The sequence below is a fragment of the Cygnus atratus genome, chromosome 5 (assembly GCF_013377495.2).
Source record: "Cygnus atratus isolate AKBS03 ecotype Queensland, Australia chromosome 5, CAtr_DNAZoo_HiC_assembly, whole genome shotgun sequence".
Lineage (NCBI taxonomy): Eukaryota > Metazoa > Chordata > Aves > Anseriformes > Anatidae > Cygnus > Cygnus atratus.
In genome coordinates, this window is record NC_066366.1 from 26,051,959 (window position 1) to 26,066,843 (window position 14,885).

General features: G+C 36.8%; 1 long non-coding RNA gene across 1 annotated transcript in view; it reads right to left on the minus strand.

Annotated features, from left to right (window-relative positions):
* Positions 1-14,885, minus strand: part of LOC118244512 (uncharacterized) — a 31,959-nt gene that overhangs the window by 2,762 nt on the left and 14,312 nt on the right. The window lies entirely within an intron of this gene.

Below are 14,885 nucleotides of genomic sequence, written 5' to 3' on the forward strand. Positions count from 1 at the left end.
AAAAACTAAGCTAAGGAAGCTCAAGTGACTGATTAGACGAACTTTCTGACATAAGTTAAGAACAGCCCTAATGGGTATTGTGCGAATCTACATTAGCCCATTACAGCAAAAGCATAAAAAGCAGAATCTTTCAATCAGAAGTGGTATTTTACACTTCACCTTGCTCCATTAACCTTAAAAAAATATGGACCTAGTTTTAGAATGATTTAGTTACAAACATGCAGTCATGAATGTAGTGTGAGAGGTAAGTGCAAAAGCTGCCAGCCAACAGTATACGCCTGTGTCATGCACTCCAGTTACACAGCACTCTCCTTTGCATCGCTGCAAATATTTCAGGTCCCCAAAACAGTGACTCTTTTTCTGAATGATAGCCTCTAATTTATGAATGAGAAAAGCAATGAATTCCACGAGGCCAGTGTGTTCTCTGAAGTGTCATGTGTGACATGGTGTAGAACATACACAGACCATCCTACTATATATGCAGTTCTAGAATCCTAGAACATTCTCACCTAGAAGATTCAGATCCTAACATAATTCAGAGCTGTCACATATGGTAGTTAGCTTAACAATGCACAAGGAACTGTACTTACAATTTTGAAATTTATTTTTAATTTTTGGTATTTCCCCTGATTTTAAAATACCATGTTAAAAAGAAGCACGAGAATCATAATCTCTAAGACTGTTTGATTAAATTTAGGCTGATTTTCCAAGCTTCTGAAGGCTTATAGCTCCAAATAATTTAGATGACACACTGTATCAGTAAGCATAGCAAGGTAAAATACTTGGTAAAAGTGCCAACTATCCATAAAGCCAAAATATTCCCCATGAAAAGTAAAGACCTCATGGAACAGAACCTTTCATGAAATAACGTACCCTAAAACACTGTAGCTGAATATAATTGTTGTACTTGAATTTCACTTCTTGCCAAAAGAGCTCAGACTTAGTCTACAAGGTGTACAGTTTCTGGGCTCGAGTCCAAAGGCAGTCCCATTTTATTATAAAATGCTACTGCTTATGAGGTACTGATTAACTAACCATTCTCAAGATTAGGAAATAATAATTATGTTTTCATAAAATATTTGTAGAAATTTCTCTGTGGTCTACTCAGAAGCAAGTGTAAGAATTCTGGTTACACAGACACATATAGCAAACTATAATAGTTTATCGTAATGCTTCAATGAATCTTCACTAATATGCAAGCTGAATGTGTGTATCCCAAATTAGTTTATTCTTCAAATGTGTTTGTTTGTTTGTTTTCCTAGCAGAACCTCTAAATCGCATTCCACTTACAAAAGAAAATATTACAGCATTTGAACAAACTAGTCATTCCTAGCTAGGGAAGCACCAGCACGTTATAGAAGAGGGATTTTCAAGTTGAAGCTACTGTTCATGCTCATCCTTCCAGATGTCAAAAGACAGCATCTCTGCAAAAAGAGATACCTTAAACTTTTACTTTTTACACATACCTTAAACTTTTTGAAATTATGCACTGCACATAATATGAATTGTAATTGCATTTATAAGTATTTAAAATGTTGTTTTAATAAAAACGTACTTCTTGCTCTGAAGTGTCATGTTATAGCTTTAACAGACCTCATGGCATGATACTGACAAGAACAAGAGGCTCTGTTCCCTTCCATCCCCATCAGAGCCCCAGTTATAAGGCTTCTGCTCATCGGCTCTGGCTCTCATCTGTGTCTGTGCTGAACTGATTTAACGTAACCCAGCAGATACGTAACTCAGCAAAGGGGGACTCTCTGTGGGCCAAAGCAGGGCTGGAGCCAGGTGGTGGCCTGAGCAGGGGCTGAGAGGAGACTGAGGAGGGGGTGCAGCTCTGGAGGGACTGGTGGAGGAAGCCAGGAGCAGTGGTGTAAGGAACAAGGAGCAGCATGACAAAAGGGGCCTCCATGTCCCGGCACTGGTGTCTTCCCCAGCCCACCTCAGCAGAGGGACATGATGTTTGGTGTGAGGGCTGGAGACCAGAGAATGGGCAGGAGGTGTCCCTATGGAAGCAAAGCTGTTCCCCAAGTGTCTGCTTTTTAGTTTTTTTTTTTAGTTTGTTTTGTTTTTTCATACATATGTTGTTTTTTCATACATATATATATATATATGTCTTTCAATACCATAATCATTTTGTTAAAAAAGCTTGTTAATTTCAATAAATAAAATCTACTAAAATTTGCCAGCTTGAAGCTGTTTCTTGCCCACCACCACAGAGCCAGCACAGTGCTTCTCTAAACTTTAAACCCAGCCAGGACTGAAGCAATACATTTATGTCCTACGTCTGCAAGTACTTGCTCATGAAAAGGGAATTCCTTGATTTCAAAGGGAATATTAACTGCAAATTCATAGTTCCTATGATTACACAGCTCAAGAAAGAGGCTGGGGGAAAGGAAAAACGGGAGTCTGAAGAAACAGGACTCACAGGAGTCATTTGTAATGAAAACATTGAGAAGCTTTATGTACTTCATATTTTTTCCCCTCCACTCAGAAACAGACAGTGGATTGACTGTTTACACCAGCAGTTCAAACAAACTTCTATTTGAATACAAAAGTAAATTATTTTAAAGCATTTTACTGCAGCAACTGAGGAAAAAAAAATTGGTATCTGCACAGCATTTTTGAGGCAATTGGAGACCACCTGTATCATGCTAGCAAACTATTGTGCCAGCTTTTAGCTTTTCTCCTGATGCCTAGCACATATTAATGTTACATTTTTGTGCATATATACTGACTTTACATTGCAAAAACTTGTGGTGTCACCTATAAAATCATACCTGCTTCCAAAAAACAAGAGCCAAGAGGAAATTTAGGCCGTTTCTATAATTTCAGTGACTATTGTTGATTTATGTTTATTTGCTACATCAATTTATAACGAATGCTTTCAAATGTCTGGGTGTTATGTACATTTTATCCATGTACATGCAGACAAATGTATATATCCATTCAATCATAGGTTTAATTAAGGAAAATTTGAAATGCATATGCTTATCCTTTAGCCACCTTAATCAATTTGACAACTTCTGTTGTTTTGTTTTGTACTTCAAAACAACAAAAACAAACACAGACTTTCCAGGAGAATCCAGTTGCTACCCAAACCATCTTCCAGGTTTCACAGCTGACATCGCCAAGGTCATACCTTCCACAAGCACCCAATGTAGAAAGAACTGTGCCCAAATACAGATTTGCTGCCATCTATTGCTGCCAAGGGGGTGGAAGCCACAGCCTGCTCACAGCTGGGCTATCTGCTCTTTCCCCGTCACTACACCAGTCCTGGGATATGAGACCCAAACACGTGTAACACTGGCTCCTACAGTTTTCAGTGGCCCAAAATTCAGGAGATGACACCAAGGGACTGGGGTACATACACTGTCTCTAAGAGGCAAATCATGAGAATGACAGAACCAGGAACAAGTCAGGCACAAAATGTATGTGTATCTATCTATATAAATACGTGTATAGATATATTAAATGCACATAATAATGCACATGCAATTCATTAAAATTATAGACTCGTGTTTTATAATGAAATGAAAAGTATTTTTTCCACACTGATTACAAGTTGATTTTTAAAAATGAAAAAGAACCATATACTGCTGCTGCTTTTCTGTAAACTGGTTTAATGTCACAGGGGTTAAATATTTCTTAATTCTTAATTTTTGAACTAAAAAAATAGATATATGGCTACTTTTATGCACAGATACATGGCTAAGATATGTGGCTATTTTTTATCACCACAAGTAATATCTTCTGCAAACTGAGAAATCTATAAAAAAATATTTTTGCAACACTTATTTTAGAACTTCATAGTTCTGTCTTGCAAAGATAACAAACCATTGCAGTATTTTTAACACACATTTTATCCGTTTTTTTTTTTCTAAAATACTAAAATCACAAAACAATTATTTTTCAACAAAGATCCCATTACGGGAAAAAATAATACAACACAACCTAAGCTGCTGTACATAATACCTGGAGAGACATTAAACAATACATAAAGAAGAAACATCTTGGAAGCTGAATAAAGAGTTGGAATATTTCATCATTCAGAAAAATAACAATGAAATGTATAAAAAAATGTTAGATGAGATTATTTAGGTTGCTTAGGACCAGGATGGGCTGTGAGATAATTTAAATAAGTTAAGCAAACTTACCATAACAGCAAATTAAACTGAAAATTTTTTAAATGTACAGTTTTTTACATAGTTAAATCATTGACAAATCAGAAGCAGGGGCAGAACAAAGAAAAGCAAAATCATCAGCTGAGGATGCAAACAGCTGTAATTCTCACCTCAAGCACTTCCTATGAAGGAAGCACATATGCCATTTTTAGTTTCAATTATAAAACGTTCACGTGAGCTTTTGTCATTACATTCCCTGTAGCAATTTAGAGCTCTTTGTGTAAAGCACTAAACCAAACTCTAAGCTGGATTTCTTAAGCCTATGTCAGAAATTAAAGTTGCAGGTTAATTACAAAACAGAAAGAAGCATTACAATTAGTTCTGGCAGCAATATAACTCAGTTTTTAAATAGAGTTTAAGTTCACTTTCAGAATTACATCTAATCAGGTTTTGGACAATGAACATTTCCCAGAACCAAGAAAAGCCTGCAAGCAGTATTACCTAGGTCTCTGCAAAATGGCTTGCAAAGCTTTTGTTAGGTCTGCCTGAAGCCAGGAAGAGGATCTGTGGGTCCACAAACGTGTCGATTTTTCCCAAACATGGGGATACCATGGTCTCTCTAGAAAGCCGTTCTTTACCTTCTCATCTGTCTTGTATAAAGAACTCCTTGGAGAAAAAAATCAGCTTTTCAAACATCTTCTTTTATTAGACAAAGGAAACCGGATGAGTCATAATATCCATACCCCGTTGGAACATGGTTTGCTTAACCACAAAGCACTTAAATCTGAGACCAATCTTTACAATGTCTTTTCAGCTTCTGTTTCCTGACCGCTGGTCTATTCTATATGTGTCTTTTAATCACAATCTATTCCTTCTAGCTTGCTTTGTTATATCACACAAGATAAAAACATAACAGTTAATTTTTTTGTATTATGATTCCTATGTAAGATACAATTCTGTATCTGTTTTCTATTTGATTAAATGTTATAAACATTTTTATAAATTTGTGAAGCAGAAATAAAGAAAGCCTTTTGTTAATTAGATACTTTTCACTGTTTGCCTCTTGGAAGGACTGAAAAAATGGTAGAGGAAATAAAACGTAAGTCTTTGAGAACCAGTCTCAGAATACCATGTTCTGTGGACCTTTACGATTTTGGGGGGTCTTAAATTTCAGAAAGACAAGAAAATAACCAGTTAGACTTACTTGGTAAGTGGATCACATAATTGAAACAGTCTAAGTGGCCAAGTTGCTTATTTAAAGGCACCATTTCAACAGCAGAGCCGAACATTCTCAACACCATCACTAGTTAGAGCACTTACGCGAGTAACTGAAGATGATGATGTTCCTACAGCTATCGGTATTTGCAAGGTCCTACATCAACAAGTCACAGCATGTTAGACAATTTTTGGCAAAGTCCTTGACTGAACAGATTATGCTTGACCGATGTTACTGAAAGCATGCTTTTTTTCCCCATATTTTAAAAATATGGAAAGCCAAAATATGCAGACCCCATCCAAACTATTTTTTTTTTTTTTGCTGTGTACACCTCAGTTTTTATGACCTAACCCTCTTGCTTGATCTTTTCTTTCTAAACCAAGCACTAACCAGTAAATCCTTCCTGACTGGGGGGACTCATAATGCTCGGAGAGCTAGAAGCTCCTGGAGTACCAGTATCCAGAACCACCACCAATTTACTGCCTTTGGGCTGTGTTGTAATTCTCCCAGTTAGCAGTAAATGCAATTTAGTATTGCTAATAATGGAGAAAAATGTTTAGGTTGCTTCCAATCCATCCAATTATGAACAGAGAAATCTATTACCAGCAAAATTAAGGCCTACTTCTCTGACTAACAAACAAAGATTAATGCATTGTTCTGAAGTTCCAATTGAAAGTGAGTTATCTTCCCACAAGACGAAAAAAAATGTACATAACCATGACTTGAAACTCTTAGCATTAAAACAAACAGTCAAAAGAATGAACACAAAGCTCTCTGGCCTAAAAAAAAAAAAAAAAGAGTGTTTGTTTACAGTATGTTATGCTATATTATTATTACAATAATGTATATACTTCATATTGCTTTTGTCCTCTACATCAATCTAGACAAGATTTGTCCTGGACAAGAAAAATTTCTAATAAAGTAGAGTGAAAGTGAGACCACATCACTAGCTTTGCATAAAGAACCAGTACAATTTGCATTAGAAAAAAATAAGAGCAAGATCTTGGGCAGAAAGATGAGAGAATTGGATCTGAGTTCTAATGCTGTGCAACCACCCCACAAGTGCTCCAGAAAGCTAAGGAATACCAACTCCAGTAACATGTACAGCATGCATTCACTAAATTCGGATAGTCTTATAAGCTATTGAGTAGTTTGATCCTATTCAGCATAGCATTTTAGCACATACTTAAATTTAACATGTTTTGTTACACTGAGAAAATAATGTGTAGGACCTGTCTTGTTACTTCCCAGCCAAACGTTGCTTTCTTCCAGATTGGAGCAGGATGCTCTCCAAGCATAATTGGCATTATAAGCAAAGAAACAAAGATTTGGGAAAAAAAAAAAAAAAAAGCCACAAGAGGACCTAACACAAGAAGCAGTTGGCACTTCAATGCAAAGTCTGAATCTCTCGCTATTTCCAAAGTAGATTCTGGTGACTGCAGCCAAAAGTCCGCAGTCAATGCTCCAGCCAAGATTCTGAGCTACAATGCCAGAAACTTTTAGCAAAGGCTCATTTGTTCATTTTTAATGCCAAAGAATTTCACTACTCACAGTAACTTCTAGATTGGGAGAGTATCCAAAATAATATAGATGAATAACCAATCCATATATTAATTATACAACATTACCTAAATTAACAATTTATGGATATACAAAAAGTACATACTATACAAGGCTTTGAAATACCTTACAATTCACATATGCTTTTGATATTAAACATACGGTTACTGTTCTTATGTGGTTTTAAAATAGATAATGATTATTTTCCAAAAACAGTTGATGACTGTTTCTTTCATTAACTGAAGTCACTTCCATCCAATCACGGTACATACCTTATTGATTACAGATTACACTCAAAGTGACCACCGAAAAAACAAAGCATTCCTAAGGCTGTAATTGCTATCTACTACTTGGAGAGCGTTTCACTATGTCTTCTTACAATAGCTTTTCTGATCTGTGGCCTGAACCAGTGAGCTAAAAGAATACGGATGAAGAGACTAATGTTTAAATCCTTTACTCGTTGTTTTGTTTCAGACAGATTACAGCATACACACAGCAGTCTTGGAAAACAACTCTACCTGTGGCTAATACAACAGGAAGAATAAGACAGTATGTAGAAAATACAGACAAAAAGCTACACAGTTGAAATCTAATATCTTTCAGGCAGCAAGCCAGGAATGAATGCTTTGAGAGTCCTTAACCACAACGTCAGCAGGTTAAGCAAATGTAATAAGCTATTTAATGACACAAACTGTGTACATTAGTTTTCTCATTTATTATTTAGAATATTTTTCCCCTACACACTGGCTCTTACTCTTCTGCTGACTCAGATGAATAAAGTCACCACAGACAACATTAGGTTTGCATTAGATAAGTGAAAAAGCACGACAAATGTAGTAAGATTGATTTTAAATAACCTGTATCTTTTTTTAATGCACTTCAAAGTCTTGAAAACTGCCAAAATAAGAAAGGTGGAAGTCTAAGATTGATTAATCTATGTGCAGAGATCACTTAGATCGCTTCTACATTGCTAAAATCTTTGCATAGAAACATTTGTGCAAAATTATTAAATTACTATTAAAAAAAAGCCACACGATATAAAAGCACCAGAAGCAAAAATTAAAATAACAACCTGTATAGATAAACAGGGAAACCACCAAGAGCAACAAAACTAATTAACACTTAGCATGGTATTTATATCAAGGCCATGGTACAGATGATTCATCAGTGGAAAACTACACTCTGATAACAGGAGGAGGATGGCAAGGGGTTTACACCACATTGCATGTGCTGCTGCTTCTCCTCCTCTTGGCATAACATTGGATGGCACGTGCCACTGCTTTTCCTGGTATCCAACAGGAGGGCACACTACAGCCCAAAAGATACTGAAAATCAAGAAACAAAGACAATGTGCAGCAACCTTGCACAAGATCCATGACAGACAAAATACGAAAGATTTGTGGCAAAAGGATCATGCCATACTAATTATTCATTCTTAGGGATAAAAACCCGCAAAAAAAAAAAAAAAAACAACAAAAACACAACTTACTCTATATTCTCACTGCCCAGGCTGGTTTTATATACACATTAAAGTGAGAGGGGCAACATGCTGTGAATGGGCAGATTCAACTAAGACCCATGAGTTCATTTTCTTCTATAAGGACTCACAAAAAAATTTGTCACATTGATTTTCTACATCGAACTGGAAGGATGTCTGAGACAGTGGCATCAAAGCTGCAGTACTAATAGTACAGCTATTCATTGCACCCTTGCATTCTGTTTGACAGTCTCTGCATATCTATACTACAGTACGTAACTACAGTATATAGCTATACTAGTTCAGTCCAATTTATCTCTCTTCCTGATTCTGCACTATGCCATTCAGGCACACCAGCTGAAATGGACACTGGCTGGACATTTCTGCACTGTTATATGGTGTCAGTCTGTCCTCTGGGAGTTAATTACCAAGCTGTTAACTCAAGAATGGTTATCTTTCTGTACTTCTAGTCCAGCTCATCTGTCATTTAAAAAAGATCTCAGCTTCTTGTATACTGCCAGGGGCTGTGGTGGTGGGAAGAAACAGCACAGGCTGGAGTGGGGCCCCTGCAGTTGTAGTATTTTGCAAAAAATGCTAAGAATAAGATATAATGATATGCACAAATGATTTTTGTTTTTGAAGTCCTGTTACTTACATTTGATAGAAAGCTAAACATATATTCCCGACCAAAAAAAAAAAAAAAAAAAAAGCCTTTCAGAAAAATTTAGCATCTTCCTTCAAAAATTGTTTTAATATAACATTTTTTTGTTGTTGTAAAACAACATTTTTCTCCAACTGATTCTTCTCAGTTAGGTAAATTATTTCAACTGACATTTTAAAAACCTTAAGACACACACGAGATGTAAAATTTTATCAGAAAACTTTGATGAATTCGTAAGAACTGAAAGCATAAGTGACAGGCAGCCATAACTGCTCTAACTGTAGTCTATAGAAATACTTCATACTCAGAAAAGAATACACTTCATCATCATACTACATTCCTTCATCCATCAAAACCCTCCTGGATGTGATCCTGTGCAACGTGCTCTAAGTGACCCTGCTTGACAGGAGGCTAGACTAGATGATTTCTAGAGGTTCCTCCCAACCTCTGCCATTCTAGGATTCTGTGCAACATAACACAGGTCGGGTTCAGTTACTGACTACAAGAGCCAGTGAAGAATAATCCTTTTTATTAGGGCGGGAGCTAGATCATTGTGCAAAAGCAGAAATGAGTCTTGAACAAACACTGAACAAAACACTGAAACTTGTCAAAATATCTGAGGTATAGGGAGAGAAAGATGTGAGTGAACAGAAGGCAGAAAGAAATGGAACAAGGAGAGTGTTTGAGGCAGCCAAGATGCCAGAGAGACAAAGGAGAGGAGCTATTAACTGGAGGAACAGGCAGAAAGTTGCTCAGGGTCAACTCATTAAGATGAGAGAAAGTGGGAGAGGGAGAGCTACAAGACAAAAGACAGTGAAAGGTGGTGGAGATTTAGGAGAAGCAACAGACTGTGAAAGGATTCCAATTAAGAAGATTTTAGTGTACTTTAGTGCTTTAAGACGACTTTAGTGTACTCTACCTACGTAACTACCACAAGCACCACTCAAAGATTTTCTTGGCAAAGTGTATAATCAAAAAGCTTAAACAGCTGTACTTATCTAGGAGGGCAGGCTGCTTAGAATATAAGGAAAAAAAATTATCCCGATACTAAGAATTTGCATGTCAAGACATTTAACCACGTGAGTGCTGAATGTGTGCAAGTGGAAAGACAATGGGTCTGTCACTTATCACTCAGTGTAAGTTGAAACGTAAGAAATTCCTAAGCAAATAAATTGTGTTCAAGACTAGTAAAAAAGCATTTCTGCAACTGTATAACCACACAGTTCAGAATCTGTCTCTGAACTGTCTCAGGAATCCATCCTAGATGGCACCAAGCAAGTTTCCAACCTGTTCTGCAAAAGTATCTACATCGATATTTACATATAATCATAAAAGAAGCAAACAAGCCAGTACAACCCAAATTAATTTGATAATTCATCCCTGGATATTCTACAGTTATATGCTTTCATATGTGATATGACAACTGATACCTACATTTTCTGCTTAGCTAAGGCAGGAACAGAAATTAATCACTGATCACCTGTCTGCAGTGGTCAGAGACTCAGTAGCGACATCTCACCATGTGGCAGTATGTGGCAGTAATAAGAGATTACTTTGGTGTTCACGCTCTTGTAAGTCTCACATCACTACACTCAGTGTCACTGCTGACTGAGTTATGAGGAACCTGGTCTGCATCACACAAACTTTCAAAAGCTTGAGCTGACTTCTTTTTAATGCAGGTAACTCCGAATGTTTTTTTGTTTGTTTGTTTTTTTAATCCATTGTGAGCATGGAAACTGGAAAGCCATGCTATGCTCTTATCAAGCAAATCTTATCATCATGATGTTTGAAACACTATCAAATAAGCTGGTAGGCATGGACAGATTTATACTGACTTTTGCAGCCCTAGGAAAATTGGATAGGAACTGAAAAAGAAAAGGGAACCAATGACAAATCTTGCAAATCTTCTGAACTGAGTTTTCATATATGCTGAAGTCTCATTACCTATGAAAAAATTCTGGATGAGATACAATTTTTGGATATGCACACTCAACTCCCAGTTAAACATGATTGGATTATCATTACTGTAGCCCATCAGGCCTCACAAATGGGCTTTTCATGTTATCCAAAATGTCAGGAAAGCATAGACATATTCATGGAGCCTTGTGACATGTTTTTCTCATTTCCAGTTAGCACTTACAGGACAATCTCAGCTGTGTCATTAAATTTTTTTAATTCTTTTTTTTTTCCCCAATAAACTTAAGCTGCAATATTTAATGGCCTTTTTTATTATCATTTTTATTTCTCAGTTTTCTATTTCATCTAAGACACGCCAAAGCACTACTTGCATCAGCTAATCCTGAACTAACTGTACTGAAAAAAGGACAATGAAGCAGTTAAAACAAAATGCATTAATCCACAGGCTGTCTTCTTCCCAAATTATTTTCCAGAAAATTCACTAATTTTTTCATCACTTTTTTTCCTGTACCATTTCTGACTTAATAATTACATACAACCACTAGACATATTTTTCCATTTTCACTGCTGTTGAATATTCACTGCTTTCGTAGACTTCACAAGAAGCTAGAGGTGAACAGTACATCTGAAAAAAAATTATGCCATCTATTTAGATACCTTCCCTGGTAATGATTACTAGAAAAGATCATAGATTGCTTAAAATGTTTTAGCTTTCTTGAAATAAATTAAGGTCTAAACTATTTTCTTTACATTTAAGCCTTTCCTGGCATCTTTTTTTTTTTTTTTTTTTTGTCTTTTGGGCCTGTAGTGAGATGTACTCGACATGAATAACATCAGGGAACTCGACATTAATTTATACTGGCATTCATGAATAGCTTCTCTTCAAATGTTAAAAATGGTTGCCAACTGAAAATTCTGCATTGAGACAAGATGCTGTACAGTTATTCACTCTATCATCAACATTTTGGTATGTATGACTGACTAAAATTTACTTCTCTGATGAAATGAAGATTTGGTGACTTATAAGGTTAATATTTAGTATCAAGACACAGCAATGACCTATACTCACCCAAAGCAAGCATGTTTTATTGCAGCCTTTCAAGTGCTGCAGTCCTGGCTCAATGCATACCTTGGCAGTCCCATGCTTCATAAGTTCCTGACAGAACTTTTCCACTGCTCAGGTTAGAAGTTTCATATATAGAAAATACCAATAATTGTATTTGCCTCCTGCAAGCTAGGTTATATTTGCACAGAATTCAGGAAGTGGGTGAGTGCAATATTATATCACACTATTATAGCTTGTTAACTGAAATTATCAAAGCATGTAAAATACAAACAAAAATTAACAAAATTATGTAAAGGAAGGTTGTTCCAGCTCAAAGATAACTGTAGGAAAGACAGTGGTTCCTCTCTTTATTTCCACCTGATCTAGGACCTTCCTCATGAGTGAAATTCTTACCTGCAGATGTTTGTATTGCAATATCAGACCTTACCTAGAATCAAGTCTCAAGTTCAAAGTAGCTGAAACACGATCAGCTAGCCACACCAGAGAGAGATATCATCTGTTCATTAGAATGAAGGAAAACTTTAGAAAACAGTTATAAACTACTTCTAATCTGTCTGGTAAGAAAAGGTATACACAGTTCCTTAAGAATAAGTATTGCTTCTCAGCATGGGAAAGTTTTTGATTCTATACATTGACTGATACTAGAACAGTCCAATATAATACAAATTAGAGGTTGTATGTAAAACGTCCAGTAGGGTGGACTACACTGCCTCAGCATTTCCCTTTCTTTCCCTCTTGGGATCAGTCATAAAACCATAAAATGAAATAACTACAAGGAATTAAATATTTCCCCAAAATTATCTGCCCAGCAGTATTTGTTTTATTTATTTTATCACTAGTAGCATTTTTGGAAACTGATTGCCTTCCTTAGAAGCAGAATTCTTTTCAGATAAAAGACATTGCAAAGCATTCCTAAACAGCACCAGATCACCACAGCAATACAAAGGATAACATCAGTGTAAGCAGTGTCATCAGGAAATACAATTGTTTTTTTAAATATCGGAGAAAAAGATAGAAAAAGAACATAAGAATAGCAACACTGAGTCAAATTAAAGGTCTAACTAGCTAAGTATCCTACATCCAACAGAGCCCTAAACCTAAGCAAGTGTGTAAGAATGTGGCACGCGCAGCGATACTTCCTCCTTGTTCTCTCCTGTCCTTCCACCATGTACAGCTCAGAAACCTGTCTCTGCACAAGCTGTTCAGTAACCCTCAAAAGACTTTGGTTCCCAGGTCCCTTGCACTAACCCGGATACTGCTCTCTGCAGCGTCCTTTGGCAAAGCACTCCACACCACTACACACTACATGCATAGCTACATTCTGCATGAAGGACTACGTCCTTTTGTTTCTTCTCAGCTTGACTCCTAGAAACATTCTTCAGTGCACATCAGTTATTGTGCTGAAGGGGGAGTGAAAAAGCCATTCCTGTACAGCCTCTCCAGCCACTCACTTTGTATTTATTTCCTTGAATTTCAAATGTCCTTTTACTGCCCAGTAAGTGCTTTCTGCATTCTTCATGGCATTTCTTCCCAAATAGCATGATATGATCCGCATTGGCTAGATCAGTATCCCTGCTCCTCAGGCAGACCGTGTCAGATCAGGTTATACACCCTCCAGCACATCAGCACTGATTTCATAGTTAGTGATGACGACTGATGAGGACTGGAGGAACTGTTGGGGAAGTGCAGAAGTGGGGAGGAAAAGGAGAACAGTGCAGCAGAGAAGGTTTCAGAAACCATGAGGGAACATTGACTAGCGTCACTGCTCCAGAATAGCTACCTGTAACACTACTCATGTCCTTTGTATTACAGTAAGGTTCAGTAAAGGACTAGGTAACTATAGCAATCTGCTAAACAGTCTTAAAGTACTCATCAGAAGCAATGCAGAAAAGGGCTAGAATTTTACATCTATGGTTACCACCTGAATTTCTTTTTTAATAGTCTGTATTTATTCGTATTTTTAACAAGAAACTTCCAAAATGAGATGCAACATTGGACAGTCTCACAGAATCACAGAATTGTAGGGGTTGGAAGGGACCTCCAGAGATCATCAGGTCCAACCCTTTTGCCAAAGCTGGTTCCCTACAGCAGATTGCACAGGTAGTCTCAACTCTGACACATCTGCACACTGAAATTAGTCAAGTTGGGGGATAGCTTTTTTTGTTGTTTTAAGTCATTTTATGGAAAGACTTTTTTTCAGGCATAGCGTTTGGCTGACTGTGTAACATCTGCAAGATATTACATGCATGTTCAATAACACTTGTACCTCTGAATAACTGTATAAACCAGCAGAAGAAATGACAAATTTCTCAGCTTTACCAAGTCACTCTCAAACCCAAAGGCCTTTATCATGAAACAAGAAAAAACACGCTTCATTATGTAACCTAGCCTTTTCTATTGGCCTCAGTCAAATCTGGCAGAGCAAAAGAAAGCCTTAGACATCTAAGCACCTAACAAGTAGTCTGCTTAATTCACTTGAAAGTATTTCTGTCATTCATTTCGTTTTTTCAGCTGTTTCATGCAGTTATATTACATTACTGAGGAAAAAAATAAGCTGTGTTCCTTTGAAAATTTGAGGTCTAATTAAAAGGGGGTTCATTAGCCAAATGGATTTTTGTCACAGGAAATTTTTCACTGGCATGCTCATGGGCCAGATACAAATACCAGCCATTACTACAATCCAGCAGTCTCAAGGCTGCCAGTATTACATTTCCTTTAAAAATAAAATTACAACTTAGCAATTGCTGGCCATCTAGCATGTAATTTTGTTTTGGAAAACATTCCTATTTAAGTTGATCATAAGCACATGCTTGTTCTCAGTCTTGCTTCAAGTTAAGTGTCTGTTCAACACTGTGCTTGAAAAGGGT